The following is a 19173-nucleotide window of genomic DNA, read 5'->3' as shown; positions in this document are numbered from 1 at the left end:
GGGGCGCGTCACTTTTTCGCCAATCCAGTCCCCCGTATTTCCTTGTTCATCTTTCTTTTTCAACATTTTCCCATCCCGCTGCAGGCTCGCCGCTCGCGATTGAAAAAATCGTAACGGTAGAAGTGCAGCAAAAATACGCGCGGGGCTTTTGACTTCCGGTTCACCCTCTATGCTCGCTTATAACGCCTGGCAGCTGCCGCTCCCGGTTTTCCGCGGTGGAATTCCCCCAGAATCTTCTGCTTTACGTGTGTCCTTTGACTCGCGGAACGGGATACTTCCCGCTGCTACCGCACTCAATTTTTCCATCTGGAAAGGGAAACGGGCAACTTAACTCAACCCGAACCATCTCAACTCGACTCAACTCGACTCAATTCGATCCTTGAAGTGATCCGGGGTTTTCTTGCGAATCTCGAATGATAAATTGCGTTTTCCAGTGAAACGCCCGCTCCCCGCTCGTAGCTACGTCTCCTCCTCTCTGCAGCAGCAGTCGATCGTGTCTGATGTCACGCCGCCGCACATCGCGAAATAAGCGTAACGCGCATCGCTTGCGAATAGAATGTGCAGGTATTGAAAATACACATCTGGCTTATTTCCGTAATAGCTATACGTACTCTGGATCGTGAAGACACTTTGGCAGGTCGTAAAGTGCACAAATTCCATCCAGCTTCCTGGCAGCATTTTCCCGTTTGGAATAAAGAAACCCTGAAACTCACCGTCATAACCACCGAAAAGGCAACTTTTCCATTTTTTGTTTACAACGATTTCAAACAACTAGATATCCACCCTTAAGAAATTCCGGGAGTAATTACCCTTCGCAGAATTCACCCACCCAATTTGTTTCACATCAAACCAAATAAAGTCATTGTTCAAGAGACTCTCCGATGCGCAATCTAAACTTGATCGCCGAAGTATACCTCGTTTGGGTTCGATTTTCTGAAAACCGGAAGCGCAGATCGAGAATTCCTATTCCCAGATTCGCTTTCAGCATGGAAATATAATCGTTCTTATCGAACAATGGAGTAAATCACGTTCTTTCGGCACTTTCATGGCCCGCTTCATTCCCGGTTTAGCCGGACACGGTGTGGTAGAAATTTGTCGACACGTCGGAGACCCGGGGGGCGATAAGACTGCAAGGCGGGGTGTGAAACGAGTACAGAGCCAAGAGTAAGCTAGCCGAAGCGGCATGGCGACCAAGCGAGCTTCGACAAAGTATAAGGTTAAACGTTATTGAACCAGGCGGTCGGATTTCGCGGGCCGCTTCCACGCTGGCCTATCGTTGTAAGCTCCCCATTGTATCCACAGGGGATTCCGGCATTGTTCCTCGTGCGATCTTAGTTAGCTTTTGTCGGGTGACGTCGACGGGGTCACCCGAAACTTTTCAAACGTCAAGCTTGAGCCTCACCGTCGGCATTCGTTACAAAGTTCCGGTACGTTGGGAAGAAGTGGCGGTACTTCAGCGTTCTCTGAAGTAGATTTTGGAAAAGGGAAAGGACGTTGAAGAACTTTCCCCGATCTCGGATGAATTCACGTATACCTGGCATCACCCTGCAAGTGCATAATATTTCGTGAAATTAGCTTATATACGGTCGAAAGCAAACAAGGGATCTTTTTTTCGGGTTGTATAGGATGTGCTGTTTAATTGTACAATGCAGGGGACTCGACGAGGTTTGATTCAATGCGTGCTCTGTGCACGATACTTGAGAATTACTAAAAAAAAAGGAGAATTTAAAAGTTCGCGGCTGTCTGACAATTAGAAATACGCACCTTCTCGGAGTGAAATTGGTTAATTTTATAGCGAACGTCCGACATCGCGGCGTCTCCGCGGGAGAACGTCTCGACGGGAGTAAACACTACAAGTTTCATTAAATCGAGTATATTAGCACGTCGGCATCGACGCCCGGCGCCCCGGCGCGGGAAAGCAAGGGTTATAAATAACAATAAGGGTTTAGGGCAAACACAAACATCGTAAACTGTGCAAACATGCGGGGGGTACGGGGAGGGTGTGGGTCGGATCGCAAAGTGGGAAAAGGTGGGCGGATGACGAAGGAAACGCAGGGAGAGGGATAGGGATGGTGAAGGGAAGGGTGAGGAGGAGGAGGAGGTGGGGGATGAGGGAGGGAAGAGAGCGAAAGAGAGTACAAGGCGTGCCTGGGCACAGTCTGCGGGGATTCCGACTTACAATCAGGGTCAGTGCTCTCCTGCTCGAAACGTGGCGAAGCCTCGATAGATGAGGGCTTCCCGCGTGTTTCCGTAAATTGCTATAGTTGGAGCGGCTTATCATTTTACAGCCATCCCTTATACCCGCCGCCTGCGCCGCGGGCTCCCGCAAATATTTGACGATCTTCGTTTCGATTCACGTTTCGCAATCTCGTTGAGTAGATTTATCGATGAATTTGTTTCGACACAGAGCAAACCCGAAGGGGAAGTGGGTCGGCGTATAAAGCACAAGTGCACCCACACTGCTGCCTCGAGTTCCTCCGCGAATCGTTTCAATATTTCCCTGGAGGTAAACCAGCTTTCCTTTCGAAACAAACGTACGAATCGATCATCATACGTATGGCGTTTTCCGCAAAATTCTTGGAGAATAATACGTGACAGTGCGGGGTGAGAAATTCGAATGAAAACATCTCGTATTCGTTACATAACGTATAAGATGTACTTGGACGTGTGATGGAGAAACTATTTTCGAGAATTGACTACGCTGCAGTCGCTTTTATTGAATACCAAGCGTGGTCTGCATCATATAGCACAGGGATGGCCAGTCGGTCGATCGTGGCTATTAGGCCAGACGATCGCGACAAGGCAAGGAAAAATACAAGACTGTCAAAAAATATTTCATTCAATTCTGCACGGAAGGAAAGAAATTTTTTCACCTAGAAAATAGATTTTGCTGGAGTCAATTCACGTTAATTCCTTACTTGTTTCAAATACGACAACTTGAAATAAACAATTGATTATAAATGATATCGTTTGATGAAAGATTTTTGTAACAACAAATTTCACTATTTGCTTGAAAAATTGAACTCTTGACTGAACAAAACGTGAATAAGAACAAGCTTTATTAGTTTTGACAGAACAATTTCATGTTTTTGAAATAGATCGATAAGGTGCGTTCAACTAAACTTTTTTGTCATTTCAGTCACACATTTTCTTGATACAAAATTCACATTATCGCAAGGAACTCACGCCGTATTATCTTGAATAAATTGATAGTCAGCGTGATCATTCGAAGGCTTGATTCAATTCTATATTACGTTGTCACAATTATTTCATCCGACAAATGTATTTTGTTGAATTAAGTAGGTATTGTGTTCCCGGATTTGACTAAAGCATTTCGTTGAATCAAACGAATATCGCTTGACTCAAATAATCCTTTCCCTCCGTGTGTGGTAAACATTTGCGATTGGTAGATCGCACTGAATCTGGACAGTAAACAGTAGATCTCGGGTCTGATGAAATTGGCCATCCCTGATACAGCAGATGGCGGAATGATTTATGCTTTGATTAACAAGTTCCTGAAATAGTTTCACAGATCGATTTGTTTAATCGATTGGACGGGCATTACTTATTCTCAATTACCATCAATTTGTATCAAACGTACGCTGGAAATTGGTGATTTAAACATTTGACAACTGTTTAAATGCAATGGGAATCCTGAGCGAGCTTGCAGTAATCCAGCTGCTACCCTTGCCCTCAAATCGAATAGAATCATAAACCGGAGACTAATTTGCAATTACCTCGATTGCTGTAATGAAGTAAGCCGAAATTCCCGAAATAGCGGCGACGATATCAGATCCGTGTATCTATTACGTCTATTCGTCAATGGATGAGCGAATTTCGGTTGACTATACGATCGATATTCGGAAAGACCTCTACACTCATCCGGCATATCCTTACTGTGAAATGTGAATGATACAAGAGCACGGATCCGTGAAATTGATAGCATATTATAAAATCGTCTCGAAGACGTTCCGTCCCTCAGGAAAAACGAGACGAAGTTAGACGCCTGCAGACTAAAAATGACAGCGTTCGATGAGCACGACGCGTCTGCACTCAGCTGAATCCATCCTGCGCGTCCGCTGAGCGAAGGAATTTTTAATTTCCGGTAAAGCGTGCATTTCAAAGAGTTTATCCGTAAATCGCAGTCGCGAGATACGTATTCGACGTCAGTGATTTTTTCCGAAAAACGACATACGATTCTAACCACCGGTGCAACGGCTCAGGTATACGTATACATAATTACCGCAGGCAAAGCAAAGAGGTAGATTAACCCTTGCGGCAATTTTACGAGGTGTGGAAGAAGGATAACGAGATGAGAAGTAAACAAATTGCGCTTTTTAATTGGTCGTTACCGCTGCACGGTTCTGTCTTACGAGCGATAAACTGAGCGCTGGCAAGTATCACCGGGAATTAAAAAGGAACTTGACAATACCAGACCGCGGGACAAAGCGGGAATGAAAAGGCGAAACGAGGGCGAAAAAGATCGCGAAAAGAATCGTGCCAGAAACAGAATAAAGGACAAGCTATGATAGGGGGTGAAGAGGATTGCAATGGGGAGACACGGCATGGCCGAGCTGGTTGAATGGAACTTTATACGGGTGCTTCGATCAAGGGTGCATTTAGCCGTTAATCTCCCAACTCGGTCAAGTCAGAGTGTCACTTTTGCCAACGCCACGCGGCGGTCAAACCAACGTATCGCTGTCGTCCGGGTGACGTCGAACCTCGAAGGGGTCGTTGGCAGGTATTTTTCTTTTCGCCGGCTCGCCCCTGAGTCGGACTTTCATCCGTTCGACCATAGAGGAGCGAATTTTAATTTCAATTTTATTTCTACATAAATTTCCGAGCCGTCTGCACCGCTCGCTGCCCCCGGCATCGTTCGTTGGAATTTTCACTTTTTTCGATGCGCTGAAAGAGCCGAACAATTCGTGGGAAACAATGCGAACTCTCCGGCACAATATGCATATGTATATACATCGACATGCCTCGAATATTTATTCATACACACGTTCACGCTTGACTAATGTGTATTACATGTCCGTTGCTGGCTCGCGTATATACGCTTTGCATCCACGTGTATATATACGGGATACTGTTACCGCATCGATGCCGATATCGGAAAGTAGAAACAAACAGAAGCCGACATCAAGCCGTGTAATCACACAGGAAGGTCAGCTTGTCACGAATCAACCCCACGTTTCGATTTTCCCCTCACTCGTTGACGAGGAAAAAATATCGAGTCAAATAGTTCGTCCTTTTTCTTTCACCTACAATGAGAAAAGTTTTTCAAAAAGGTATGTTCTAGTTCGTAGAATCGAACGTCTGCTGGCGCAAAAATTCGATATTTTAACCGATATTGCAATTAGTTTTTACCAACATATTTGAATATGTTACGCGTCAAAGAAAAGATGATACATATCAATACGTATAAATATACTGCGAATAAAAACGCTGAATTTATATTTTTTTGTGACGCGGTATCAAAGTTAGAAACGTTGAGTTCCTCCGAGATGATTTAACATACCGTGAAAATATTTCGGATCGCGGTAGACGATAACACACCTGAGCAGTATACCGGGGCGGCCATAACATTTTTATCGACGCGGCTTCGTCCGCATCAAATTTTGGCAAACGGCTTTATGATGATATACAGGGTGTTACGGTGCAATAAGTATACACTGGAAGTTTTATGTGCGAAAACGTTCCTGAAGGCACCTCGATAAATCATGCATTTATTCGGCAGTTTCAATTCACGACACCACTTGAACAATTTAAACGCAAGAATTTATGGTCTCTGGGATATGCCTATACCATTTACACACACGCACGTGCGCACGTATAAATAGTAATCTAACGATTTATCGAAAGTTTCACTCACGGGGTGAAAGAAACATTCGCTGATACTGACGCGGTTGCGAATTGTCCGACAGTGTGAAACTTTTCGATCGATTTATACCGCGCCTACTTTCAATAATCTTCGCCTCGCAATCAGTCCCAACGCAACGAGGAACATCGATGTACGAGACTGATAACCCGGGATGGCGATAACGCCTCGTGAACGCGCAATCCATTCTCTGTCTTCAGCGTACCGTGATCCCCCGAATGAGTGACGAGCCGAGAAGGTATACGTGTACTATAAAGTCGCGATCGAAGCATTCCGATTAAAACAAATGTAGCCCCGCCCTTCGCGGGGGCAAAGTTTGTACTTTATTGTTTCGCTGGGAAATAAAATGGGGAAACAAAAGGAAAAGCTCGCTACGATTTGTTCGACGTCGATCACCGATATACGTGGTAGCGGGTCGATCGGTCCTTCGGGGGATTGAACAACGGAGGCTAGTTTGAAATTCGAAATTACGCCGGTGTTTCACATTCCGCCGGCCTTACAAGCGAGTCTATATCGGAGATTGGTAGTACCTGTACGGTAATTAGAGTTTGCTTCTGCAATTATTTCACCTGTTGTCGTTCGTCGGACAAACGAGGGCGACGGCGCGCTTCGAATCACGTCGCGGTTTTAAGTGAAAACTTTACAATTGAGAAGAGAAACAAGGACAGCGATGTAAAAAGATCAAAAACCACAATCTCACGCGCAACTGCGATTCGCTCAATTGCCTGTCATACGCCGTTTGTACGAAACGAAGGGTGCGAATGAAGGGGACTTATTCACGAACTTCTCGTTTTCTCCGTGAAGGAACGAAGAGACAATACGTCAAGAGTTCAGTGCTAATTAGACTCAAGTTATAAACGATGAATTCGTTATATGCGGTAATGCTGTTAGCTTGTTGCCTGGTTGGAGAGTGTTGGAAAGAGCTGGAGGAGAGCTGCCGCCATTCGTTGACTGTAGCCTTTCAGGATATAAGGCATCCCTTATACGCTCCTTCGGGAGGTAACCTCTCCGCCCATCGGTTTCTCAGCTCTGAATAACAGAACTAAGAGGAGAATTAAATTTATTCTATTTGTTCGTTCGAAGAAGTAAATTAGCCCCAGCAAAGACGAGACTTTTCAAAGTTATCATCTACGAACGGGAGTTAAGACTGAACTAAGAGCGTATTATATATTATACATATATCTTGAATCTGCAAGCCTCCGAATAAAAGCCTCGGGTCTCTCTCTAGGTTTCGTTACTACTTCTCATTCGCATTTTCGTTACTATCGTACGAATATCCGACACGTCGCGAAATACGCTGGACTTTATCACCTCCAGAGATCTTGATTGAGCTCTTTGACGAAAATTAGCCAGCTTCTTAGCGATTACGTGCCCTTCGACAAGTAAACGAAGTTAGGTCATCGTTGAAATTCATGCACGCTGATACAGGATTCTCGGGCTTGTGGTGGCCACTGAGAGCTGCACCGAGGCAGTATAACAAGCGGTCAGAAGTTGAGCTACAATCCTAGACTATATCGGAGGTGGTGAAATACTAAGTGCAACGCGACCCTTGAAGTCGAACCGAGGTAAACGGGAATGTATATGAGCTAGACGACAGCTGGAATTAGATATTTAAATTTTAGATGCCGTTGGACTTAAACTGCGTGGCAATATGGCTTCTCATTGAAGTATGAAGATATGCAATTTCTTATGTAGATACAAAAATCCCAGTCTGACCCCGATGTCTCTGAGATAAATATTTTGCCCGTTGTTCATTCCCGATGAAGCAGTTAACGTACAAAGGCTGTTGAAATATGAAGAGATTAAAAAACCTGCCACACCAATGGCCGACGTTTTTGCATTGCGCATTTACTCGAAGCTTGGAACCGAGCGAAAAGTATTTTCGATTCGTTCCTCCACGCGATGGAATAAATTATGATTCGTCTTTACGTGAGTGGATAAGCGGACTGCACGTACATCAAACCGACACGTTTGGCAAAAGCTTCAGGCGAGTGTCCCACGTCTCTGGCAGCAATGGTTCCATCACTTTTCGATATGTATTTTTAGATCGAAGACTTATGCTTTGCCGCGTAACAACCCGTACCAGCTCTCCATGCGTGCTCACGTGACATTGTACATTCGTAATTAGGAACGTAATACATCGGATGGTAGATCGTACGTACCGTTTATGGCCACCACAACCCTATACATCCTGGCACGAATCGTTTTTCAAACTAACAGCTGACGACAGGTGAGATGACAAGTCTTTGGTTTCCAATCACGCGAGCGTTCGACCCAATCTTCGATTCTCTGTTTTCTCATCATCTTGCAGATAATGCGTGCACCGTCAGAAAAAGGCGATGTGGAATTCTATAGACCGTATTTCTGTGTCAATCTAACATTATCTGATCTCAAATTTTCGAATCGGCGACGACAATTCTACCATAGTAGCTCAGACCGAGCGATTTTGGTCAATTTTGACAGTGTGCAACTTTAGAAAGACGTTCAGAGAAACATTCAAAGGGGCGGATTAAACAGTCTCGGTTTCAACTCGATAACTTAACTGTACTTCACCGTTCAGCGAGCTTTATCGTCGGAAACAATTGCAACATAGCTGGCATACCGAAATGTCAATAAAATATTGTAATTACGACGGACTTTGCCAAGCCCACCGACTCCGGCATCCGTCCGTTTCTCCGCCCACCCGACCATCTATCCATCCATCCATCCATCCATCTCTCATTCGTTCCCTTATACCTGGAATTACGCGCTCGTATTTCTGTAATTGTTTTCTTAAGCCCTCTCGCCGTTGCTCACTCGCCCCCGAAATGAGGCGGGAAGAGTTCCCGAGCTGATGTATTTTTGTTCAGCGATATTTCAATTTCGCGTATCGCGTTTGGATGGTTTAAGTTCTCGAGGAAAAATGTAATGGAATAAAGATGACAGTAAACACCGGCTCTCGGTAGGCTTTACAACCGCTGGTATAACACATAACCAGGCCAATAACGTCATTATCATACACGGTAATTTTGGAACTGGTTATTTTCTTTGGTTAATCAAAAATTTGCAGACATTTGCCACTCGACGTCACATCTTTCGACAACGAACGTGCGGAGGAACGAATTTATTCAACATTTTTTAACCATTTGTCCGCATAAATGAATTTTGAGAGGTTTTACGAATGTACAAAGGCACGTGGGAGACTCGGCAGGATAACTCGAATATGAATCTATACAATTTCAATATTCGAAATCTGAAAGAAACGTAAATGAACTCAGAGTAAGAAGAAACGAATGAAAAATCACTCGAAATATATCGTGAGTCGTTCAATATTTTACTCGTTCGCTAACACTTAAACAAAATGATACGATGTCCGATAAAATATTCACCAAAAAACTCTTAAGTTAATTATACGTAAGAATCGTGCGATTTTCTGAATAATTAATGGTCTCATTAACTTTTCATGGTCTCAGAATCAATTACAGTTGAGAAGTCGGAATTGTGGTTTAATGGTCTATTTCCACCATGCAACGATGATAAACGAAAGTATGTGTCGATAAGGGTTCTTTAGTGTACGGCTGCCGGTGACGTTGCAATTTGCAAGCTAGATTGCTGTGACGAGTCGTGATTATATGGTATAGTTGATCAGGTCATGTTGATCGCAAAATATGCAAAGGTTAATTCAAAGTTCTTTTTTTGGACTTTTTTACATCGGGTGAACAATAATTGTGTTTTTTTTTTTTATTCGTAGAAATTGCGCTTGGTCGATGGAATAGGGTATACTATTACACCTATACCTCGTGGATTAATCTTGTAGGCTTATATGACTCTCCTAGGGACGATGAGAATCACCGAAAACCGTTGAGTTATCACGACTTCGTGTGAAAAATATATCGCGGACTGTTCCCTTATACTTCTTTCGGCTTGTAGAATCCAGAATTCATGACAGCGCGATTATTCCTCTTGGCTCATCATCCATCTTGCGTTTTGGGGTGCGAGACGAGACAATGTTTCCCAACCGGGGAGTCAAAATTATACGGACATCAAAAGGGAAAGAAAGGATGAAAAATCTCTGAATCGGACGAGAAAATATTGAGCTGAACCTGGCAAATGACGTCCGTCCGTTCACCCGAATTTTGAAGGGCTCCGTGAGCGGGTGAGAAATTCAGGCGCTTCGGAGGCCTCAATGTTTCCTGCCGGTTCAACCCGAGGCAAAAGAAAACGAAAAAAAGCATCTTAATCTACCGAGCAAGATGGACCCGGAGAGCATGAGTGTAGTTTACCGGCAAAATATGCAGGGACGAAAAAAAGCAGGGCGAGGGATGTATTTGTAAAACCATAAGAAAGCCGACGATCAAAAGCTTTCATCGTTTAAAAGGTTTCAACGCTCAGTCAGAATCCTTTATCATTATACCCACGCCGCTGTAAATTCGCGGGGCAATAGTTCTCGATCGAGGCTAGCTGCTCACGCGAGGCGAACCGGCAAGGTACCAATTATCACGCACACATGCCGATCCCTCGTTTGTGTACGTCTGACCGAAACTTGTTTGTACTACTTCGTTGCGTCCCGGTTTTGCACGAGGCAGCAAGCAAGAATCTGGCGGTGCTGCTTATCGGTCGCGTATGTAAACGAGTCTCTTAAGTATATTTACAATCTGCCAGGAATATAACTAGTCCGTTATTAATGAGAGCGAACTTATGCACGGGAACGTTATGCAGCCGTTTCTGAATTGCTCCCGAATCGAAGTATCGTCAGCTATGCGCTGATGCTTCACATCCGTCTTTCGTTATGCTCTGGAGTTTGGACTTTTAATCGTATCTTCCAATACATATGTGATATAAACATAACGATTCGTGGACTTTACCAACCCCACTACGGTTCAAGATGAATGAGCTTTCCTCCTGTCTGATTATTATTGTCCAAACAGATGCCTGGCCATTCAAATAGTTGTCCAATATGTTCGTGGATCAGCACAATGCATGGCGAACTGTACGATGTAACATCAACTTCAACCCCTCGTTTTCTATATTTTCATGAAACTTTTCTCTTCACTCACGCGCACACTACAAGCGTCGTTACTGGTATAGCATTTTGGCTGCACGTGAGCCGCATATTGACGGAGAATTTTTAAGAAATTTCACATGACACGGACGAATTCCTGCGTTAGGCGATACGGTAAGACGGTTGGAGATAACTTGAGATTTCATCTGTGAAATATAATTCGCTAACTGTTATTTTGACCACGGTATATGCACGTATATAGGTGAAATACTCAACGAAACGATTTTGACGCTGTGAAATATGCCAGACGTTTATATGGCACGTTTTTTTTTAAATATTATCAGGGCTTTCATTTACGGCGTTGATTACGCAGTGACTGTGCAATAATCCGTGCATGGCGGAGTCGCATTGTTTGTAATATCGCTCGACGAGAGTAAGGAAATAATTAAAGTAGTTTCGCATGGAACTGCAATAGAAGGATGAATTTTTATCATTCCAAAGCATATAAGATAGACGTGATCTTTAATGAAACTCGTTTCCCTGTCTGCGGGTAAAACGAAGGCGAAAAAGGCAATTTCTCGAAAGTGCAAAGTAATAGGCAAAGCGCTTAGCTATTCATAACGCCTCAACCGCCTAATTCGACACGGCTTCTGACGAAAAATTGAATCCCTGTCTGCAGACCCGCGTCTCCGCGCTCATTCCTGTACGACAAAGTAATACAAATCGCGCCTTGTTTTTTAAACGGCACCGCGATGCTTGCGAGGGCTTGCAAGGAGCTCCGAGGGGTTGGAAGGGGGGAGACGAAATCCGGCGGTTTGCGCGCAAATTGGATGTTATCTCAGCAGCTGGGGACAAAAGGTATCCACGCCCCTTTGGGACTCAGACAAAGACGGCTACAACTACAGAAAAAGAAATCTAAATGGTTCAGAAACAAGACGAGGACGAAGCAGCGAGGATCTGTAAGAATTATTCGATTGTCGAATAAAACTACTTTTTCATTCCTTCTGCAGTTCATATCCAGAAAACCAGATATCAAAATTGTTTCAATTCGATATGTCGCCATAGCTTTCAGCTCGTCAAGTTCGATAAGGTAGAACCTCTTACCAGGTTCATCTCAAGTTGGAAATTGCATTTTTTTCCGAATGGCACAGCAGAGCCTGCTTCGCTCTAAGTGCTTGTTAATTCCTGGTATGTACAGGTCGATACATATGCGGTGTATATTCGCGGGTACCACCATTGTCTGGGGAATAGAGAACGTCGAATTCACTTTGATAATTTAATCGATTTCAAATGACTTAGTTAATTGAACGACGAACTAATTACCCGCCTGTAAGCTGGATGAAGGTTAATCTATCGTTAAGCGAAATCTAGCAAGCTCCATGATATTTAACGATGTAGAACGACCGCGAAGTTTCCTTCACAAGTCCGAAAATGATTAGGGTGATCCTGAAGGTGTCGCGATAGAACGGTAGTAATATCGACTCCTCGTATCGCAACCCTTCGACAACTGCATTGTATACTTATTGTTAGTTCGTGCTGGTCTGCTTCTTTCCCACGTGACGTGGGCACGCGTTTATCGTCACAATAAATTATAAATACAAGTGAGCACCCAATGGCAATATGAATTTCATAAAGAATATCCGTGGAATATTTCATCACCTAAGATAAAATACATATTTTTCCCCGAGTGTAATAAACGGAGCAGATAAACAATTTGAATATAAAATTTGCTTCATCGAAGCGGAATTAAAATGCGAACGAAAATCGTGGCCGAGAAACAATGAATAAAATATACGTTCATTTGTCATGTTGAGCCGAGGGGGTTTTGTCAGTTATTTCCTCCGCGGTATTTCGGAGCTCTCTTAGGCCGGAATAAAGCACGGTGGTCGCAAGCTGTGAGCTTTCAGCAAAATTTAATTGCAAAATGTTTGGCCGCTGCTCTCTTTTTCGCGGATGGCGGTAATGGCGAGCGCTTCGTATACGCGTATACGTACGTAGGCGGATCGAAAATACACGCAAGATGAGGGACAACCGACGAACCTTTCACATTTATTCTTATTATCAAGCGACCAGCTCCCTCGTAAATATATCACCGCATCAGAGAAAGATTGGCGGTGGATCAGAGGAAAGCATCGGGATGCCCGCTGGCACTGCCTTTCTTTGCGTTTCGAGAGAATCAAAAGATATGTATGTATGCGTATCTATTCACATAAAACTGACGTGATACCCATATAATAACGCGCGAGGATTCGGGCTGCGCGTATCATATTGAGATACACAACCCTTGGACGCGCCCCTTTTCAGAGTTATCGAGATGTTTATCTGTTTGTAAGGGCTGCTTTTCGAATATTTATTCCTCCGTAAACGAGTGTTTTCTACCTCGTTTGCCCCGTCCAACGTTTTCACAATGTCGAGTACCAACTTTCCCTTGTTCTCCTCTTACAATTTCTATTCATACTCCGGACAACGCGGTTCCTAGCAGCTGTATTCTACGTTGAACATTCTACGTATGCCATTCAAAAATTTTACACTCTCAGGAATCAAGTATACACACAACAATTTAACGTTTTATATTTGGAGAATTATGTATCGAAACTGCGTAGGCACTTTGAGGTAACCCGAGTCGAAATTTATCGCCTATATTTGACGCTACCGAGGTTCACACGTAGGGTTTAAAGTAGGGGGTGAATTTCGACTCGGAATGGTTCGTAATTTATCTGGTCTAGTTGTTTCTTGGTTTGAGTACATCTGAAACTGAATAATTGATAGCGCATGGATTCAAAACCTGTGCAGACATACGGTTTTCTCGTTGTACCGAGAAAATTCAACTATCCGAGCAGGCATAATGCAGTGGAAAATCGATGGTTTACAATTAGAATAAGAAGAAACAGAAGGCGTTTGATTATGAAAATGAAAGAGAAAAATGTACGTAATATAACGATAATAGTTTACGGTACAGGGGGCAAGGGGCGGGGGGCAGACTCGGGTTGCCCGTTACTATCACGTAATGCCGCGAGACGGCTCTAAGTCTTGCTTACGTCGTCCCCCCTCCAACCCTCCGGGTATTTTGATTTTATTACAATCTCCCCACCCGCGACCCCAGACTCTCTTCCTCACCACTCCAGCGCGTCTGGCCGTAAAACAATAACGAGCAATCACATAATAGCTCCCCCGCTGGGCACTCTTGCCTACCCCCAACTTGCCTGTAATCCTTGTCCCTCCCCCGCCGCCTTTATTTAATAAGCGACTCAAACCGCGCACTTCTTCTCTAAGGTGTCATTTGTCGCGGACGAGACGACATCTTTCACGAAGAAAAATGGTCTTCGAGTGACGCGACTTATCGACACTCAGGTGTGCCGGGCGATGGCAGGTATGGCAGGTATCACGTGTCCCTGTCAGACAGGCAAGAACGCATAGATAACGCCGGTAGAGAAAACACACGGGCGTGTGGTAAAGAGAGTAGAATCAGACATACCTGAGTCCCTCCTCCAAGTCTGGCTGATATGGAAACAGTGACGCCAATAAAAGCACACCGCGAATCGTCATGCTACCGAGGAGACAATACTCGTTCCAAGCGACCGGTGACTAATGATTAGCATCGGCGAACGGCAAACGAGATACTTATCGATTACACGGTGCACAAGCTTCTCGGTAAACAGCGCTCAGCAGTCTAGTATGCTTGACTTTCCTTGATGAACACTCTGCTGGTCTGGATCATTCGACCCGTTCTATAGTACTCACTCTGGCCACTCATGTAGCGTGAACCCATTGATTCCTTCCCTCGCCCAGTCAACCGAACCGATCGTGAGTGACAATATTATTAAAATTGAATGCGACCGCTGCGAGAGGCGGCTAAAATACTCAAGTCAAGTTCGTCTGAAGCTATCCACGGAGTGGCGCCCGGTGACAAATGGTTCTCGTTAAGGCCAGAGAGTATAAGTCCCAATTTGGCAAGGAGTGCTCTCCGTACACTCGCATCTTTCTCCTGCAGTGACGAAAATATCACGCCCTGGAGTCTGGCGTCATCTGCAGTCGGTATTTCGACGACATTTTTGACGACGTTGTTCTGGCCTATATTTTATTTGAAAAGTGAAACTTGATCCCTTCAGTTTTAGGTACTTCCGACCGTTTTCTCGGTATCGTATCGCCGATTGCGGATCGCGGAACGAGGATATTTGTACGGACCAGCCTCGCTCGGTAAACAGGTTCATAGCTAGCAAATATTTACTCGAATCCGCGCATTGAAGTTAATGAACCGAGAAAATAATAGCCCCTTGATATCCCGCTGGGAGTCAAGATGCAAACTAGACCGGGTCAAGCCACACACGCTTTCAGCAATACTCGGCAAAGGGTATAAATATGTATAACGCGGGCACGGCTAAATTCACGCCGGTTTCCGACTATATAATAGCCAAACATGATGGCAGCTGGTATGTAAAGTGCTGCAGGAGCAGAAGCAACTCCTTTGGCGGTCTACGTGCACGATGCAGAGTTTGGAACTCCCGCCCCCAACTCTCATGCACAAATGTTGCCGAGCTAGAGTCGGTGTTTTTCTGCTCCGTTATATACGGGCATAAATTGCAGAATTTTAGTCAACAACACGAGCAGTTATACGAAGAGAATTTAATAAACGGGTGGCAGGTTAGTGCGCTGTTTGGGAAGAGAAACTGGTAAACGAGGTTCCGATGCACCGTTGGGAAAAAGAAATGCCCGGATCGATGGCGGAGGATCGAGGACAAGGTGTTTTTCCTGCGGTTAAACCGTCTCCTCGCTGCAGAGAGGGTGGGAAACAACGTCGAACAAATGACCGTTGAAAATTGCCAATTAAGGGTCTCTCGACAAGTCGACGAATGCTGTGCGGCTGGCGTATATGTACAGTCCGGGATAGAGGGGAACATGGTATAGGACCGCTGGTACAATTTCCAAGAACACACATCGCTAACTAGGTTACGTAACACAATTAGCGCCTCCGTTAATTTCTCAGCGTCGACTAGGCACCCGCCGACTTTACTCGGCAACCACTTGGGATGGTAGTTCACTATTAATGGGCAAATACAAAGCGCCAACTATCTGATACCTTGAGCGAAAGCGGGGATTTCCAACGTTGACGTCGCGTTCCCGGTTATTGTCACGCCGCTTCCGCTGCCGCGTTCTGCGTTGCGGAAAACGCGGACTAATCAAGCCGCTTACGATCGAGCGCCAGAAGCTGCGTCTTCCTACCGCATCCATCCACCGTCGCGAAAAAGGTGTCGCATGTATCCGGGTGACGGTGAAAAAACCCGTGATGATGGAAGACGGGAATATATGCGGTGAAAGCTTGGCCAACTACGAAAAAAGCTCCTCTCTCCCACTTTCATGGGGGGAGGCGTAGGAAGCGGGCAATGAAGAAGAAGAATAGAATGAAAGAATCGTCATAATCGAGGAGAAAGCATAGTTCTAACCGAGTCAGAGCCACCCAATGCCGGGAGAGACGTTCCGCGCAAAAAACACTTCCATTCTCCCGGCCATTTAGCCAGATCCCGTTGTATCCCGAGGATCCGTCCCTCGGCGCGACCCTTCACTCGCTCTACCGAGTGTAAAACCAAGACTTTGACTACCCGTGGAAGAGTCTCTGGCGAGCTTTCCGTAGATTCCCCACCGAGTTACGCGGGGTTCAACGGGGGTTCTGCAGAGCCACGCATAACTTTCCGGCCTGCGGTAGGATGTGGGTAGATATAGGCACCACCTACCTTATCTAACTCCCACAGATATGCACCCCCGCCTGCGCCCCGCCGCGCTGCTGATAGGTGGAGGAATGGGGGTGAGGGAAGGTTGCCGTTGGCCCGGGGTGTCGGGGGATGAAGGACGTTGATGCTGACGCGAATTTTCCCCGTCCGTGGGAAAATTTTCGAGAATCAGCGCAGCTTCACCTCCTCGTGCGCTTAGGCAACTCAATAATTTATGTGGTACGATTACGTACCCTTAATACGGTATTCCTGTAGGTGTGGCGATGTAAAGTCAACGCTTCGGGTGCAACTGAGCAAAGCCCAAAAGTTCAATAACGCCTCGGTTGGCGGGATACTGCTGGAGAGTGGAAGATTACAGAGCTTGAGGAGTAAAGAGGAGATCCTTCAGTGTCATAATTCTGCTTAGATTTTCGCTTGATCCTTTTTGATTTTGAGGAGCGAGATTCCGCGTCACGTAACGAAATAAAGTGAATTAATACCGGCACACTTTCCGACGCGGGGTGGAAGCGAAGGGTCGTAAGATACAGATGAGGCTGAGTAACCGCGCGGTGTATGAAACTCCCTCCCCGTTTGCGAGTTATAGGTACCGCGGATCTTTCATTTGCATAATGATTTATTTCAACCGAAAAAAATTTCATTCAACCATCCGACTGAAACGATGTTTCATCACATTGGGGTGAAAAGAGCCCTCGTTGCACGTTCGTCACGCACTTATCGCCCCCGCTGCATAGTTAGCGGTAACGAACTACCATATCGCGTTCCCTCCTGTAACGTGGTATACGAAACCTGTTCCACATGCAGTATGCACGCTTTGTTCGTCTGTGGGAAAGATTTCCATTACCCATTGCGAAAACGGACGATTTTCAACCTATCTCCTGCTCGACACAACTTTATCCACCATCACGCTGACGGATTATTATTTATTGAGCTCCCCCTTGATACGCGTACTGTCGCAGAGGACTAGACCCATCGATCTAATAACGCTCGGCTGCGTTCTGCGCGTTTGCAATTATGCACTCACGATTGCACGAGTATAGAAGTAAACCGCATACGTACGTGCGTACGAATGCAAATAAGGTATGCTGCAGTAAAAGGAACGAGAATAACGAAGATTGTTGACCGTCAACCACGTGATCAGTTACGACGCGGTTACAAGCCTGGTACCGAAGTCGTTGTCACTTTCAATTGACAAATAAAATTTGTTCAGATCATTTAATTACATATTTGTGAAATGGGACAGGATTAAAACAAAGCTGGGAATCCGTGAGAATGATAAGCCTTGATTAGAATAAACGTGTGCGCTGCTATCGCGGTTTAGCCGATGAGCACATGGTTCGGTGACAACCCGATATCTCCAGCCGTGTAGTTGTTGGGCGGGAGAGGCCTATCATGGCCCTCCAATATTAACTAACCTATAATAATAAAAAATAACGGGCACACTACCCCGGCACTAAAAATATCGAAGGACGCCGCGTTTACTCCCCCAAGATAAGAACGGAGTTCGAGCTGAATGCCACGAAATCTTGAAGGGTATATAAATATAAATATCCATACACGCGCGCCCACACCCTGGCGATATACATAATATATGACAAACGGTAATATTTTCACAAGTACGTACAAGCGAATGTATACGTTGCGCGTGAGTTCCTCGGAACGCGTCTGCAGCGTGTATTCGTCAATGGATGTACATATCTGATTGTGAGTATATTGGATAACGCACGATTTCACTCAACTCGAATCTTTGCGTAATATTCGGTTTGGTATTGAATATCACTTTTCCATATCGTCTAAGAACGTACATCGCCCGTCGGCCATCACTCGGTGAAATACTCATATAATTTCGTTGTACTTCGAGAGTTTTCAAAAGTGTTGAAAAGTTGGTACGCTTTAACGGAAAACATTTCAACTGGAAATTGCAGAGCTTCTAGGTATTTTTTTCCGATTTTTATTACGACAAGGAAAAGCTGTTGCTAGCAGTAAATCCAAGACGAAGGTTTTACTAGGTCTCAATCAATCTGAAAGAGGCTGCGCCGTTCTCCTGATCTTCTACAGAGTTTCCGCGTCCTCGAATCTCTTCATGACTTCGTCGAGTGCGCGAAATCCCTCAGGACCGTCTGGCGGATTCCTTAGCGGCCGCAATGATCATCGGAACCGAACTCTACGAGAGGAAAGCTGAACAACTCAGGTCTTGTTACCGCTTCGTAGTGGCAGAGGCTGAGGGTAAGAGTGAGTGCACCAAGAGATGTTCAAACAACTTAAATACTGGACAACTTCACGTGTTCAGGATGAGTAGGCTTGGGGCTTTGAGTGTGAGCAAACGGACCCGACAGTGGGGGATTCGAGGGTTCGGAATGACCCGGCAAAGGTCCGCTGGGGTGACTGAGAACGACGTGGGACGCAACCACCGCGGGCATATAGTATTATCTGGTTATATTTCGCTAGCTAGAAGGCGACTGGGTTTCCGAGTTCCAGGAGCGATTCATCTTCCATGGATGCACTACAGCTTAATTTCCCTAAATCCATATCCACATGTCGTTCCCCTTTCGCAATGAAATATTCAAATATAATCGACCGTTTCCAAC

At 45.1% G+C, this 19173-nt stretch overlaps 1 protein-coding gene across 1 annotated transcript in view; it reads right to left on the bottom strand.

Annotated features, from left to right (window-relative positions):
* LOC107218965 overlaps positions 1-19173 on the bottom strand; it is a 116335-nt gene that overhangs the window by 39783 nt on the left and 57379 nt on the right. The window lies entirely within an intron of this gene.

Source organism: Neodiprion lecontei, chromosome 4 (assembly GCF_021901455.1).
Source record: "Neodiprion lecontei isolate iyNeoLeco1 chromosome 4, iyNeoLeco1.1, whole genome shotgun sequence".
Lineage (NCBI taxonomy): Eukaryota > Metazoa > Arthropoda > Insecta > Hymenoptera > Diprionidae > Neodiprion > Neodiprion lecontei.
Note: the sequence above shows the minus strand (reverse complement) of the source record. Positions and strands in the feature narration are given on the sequence as shown.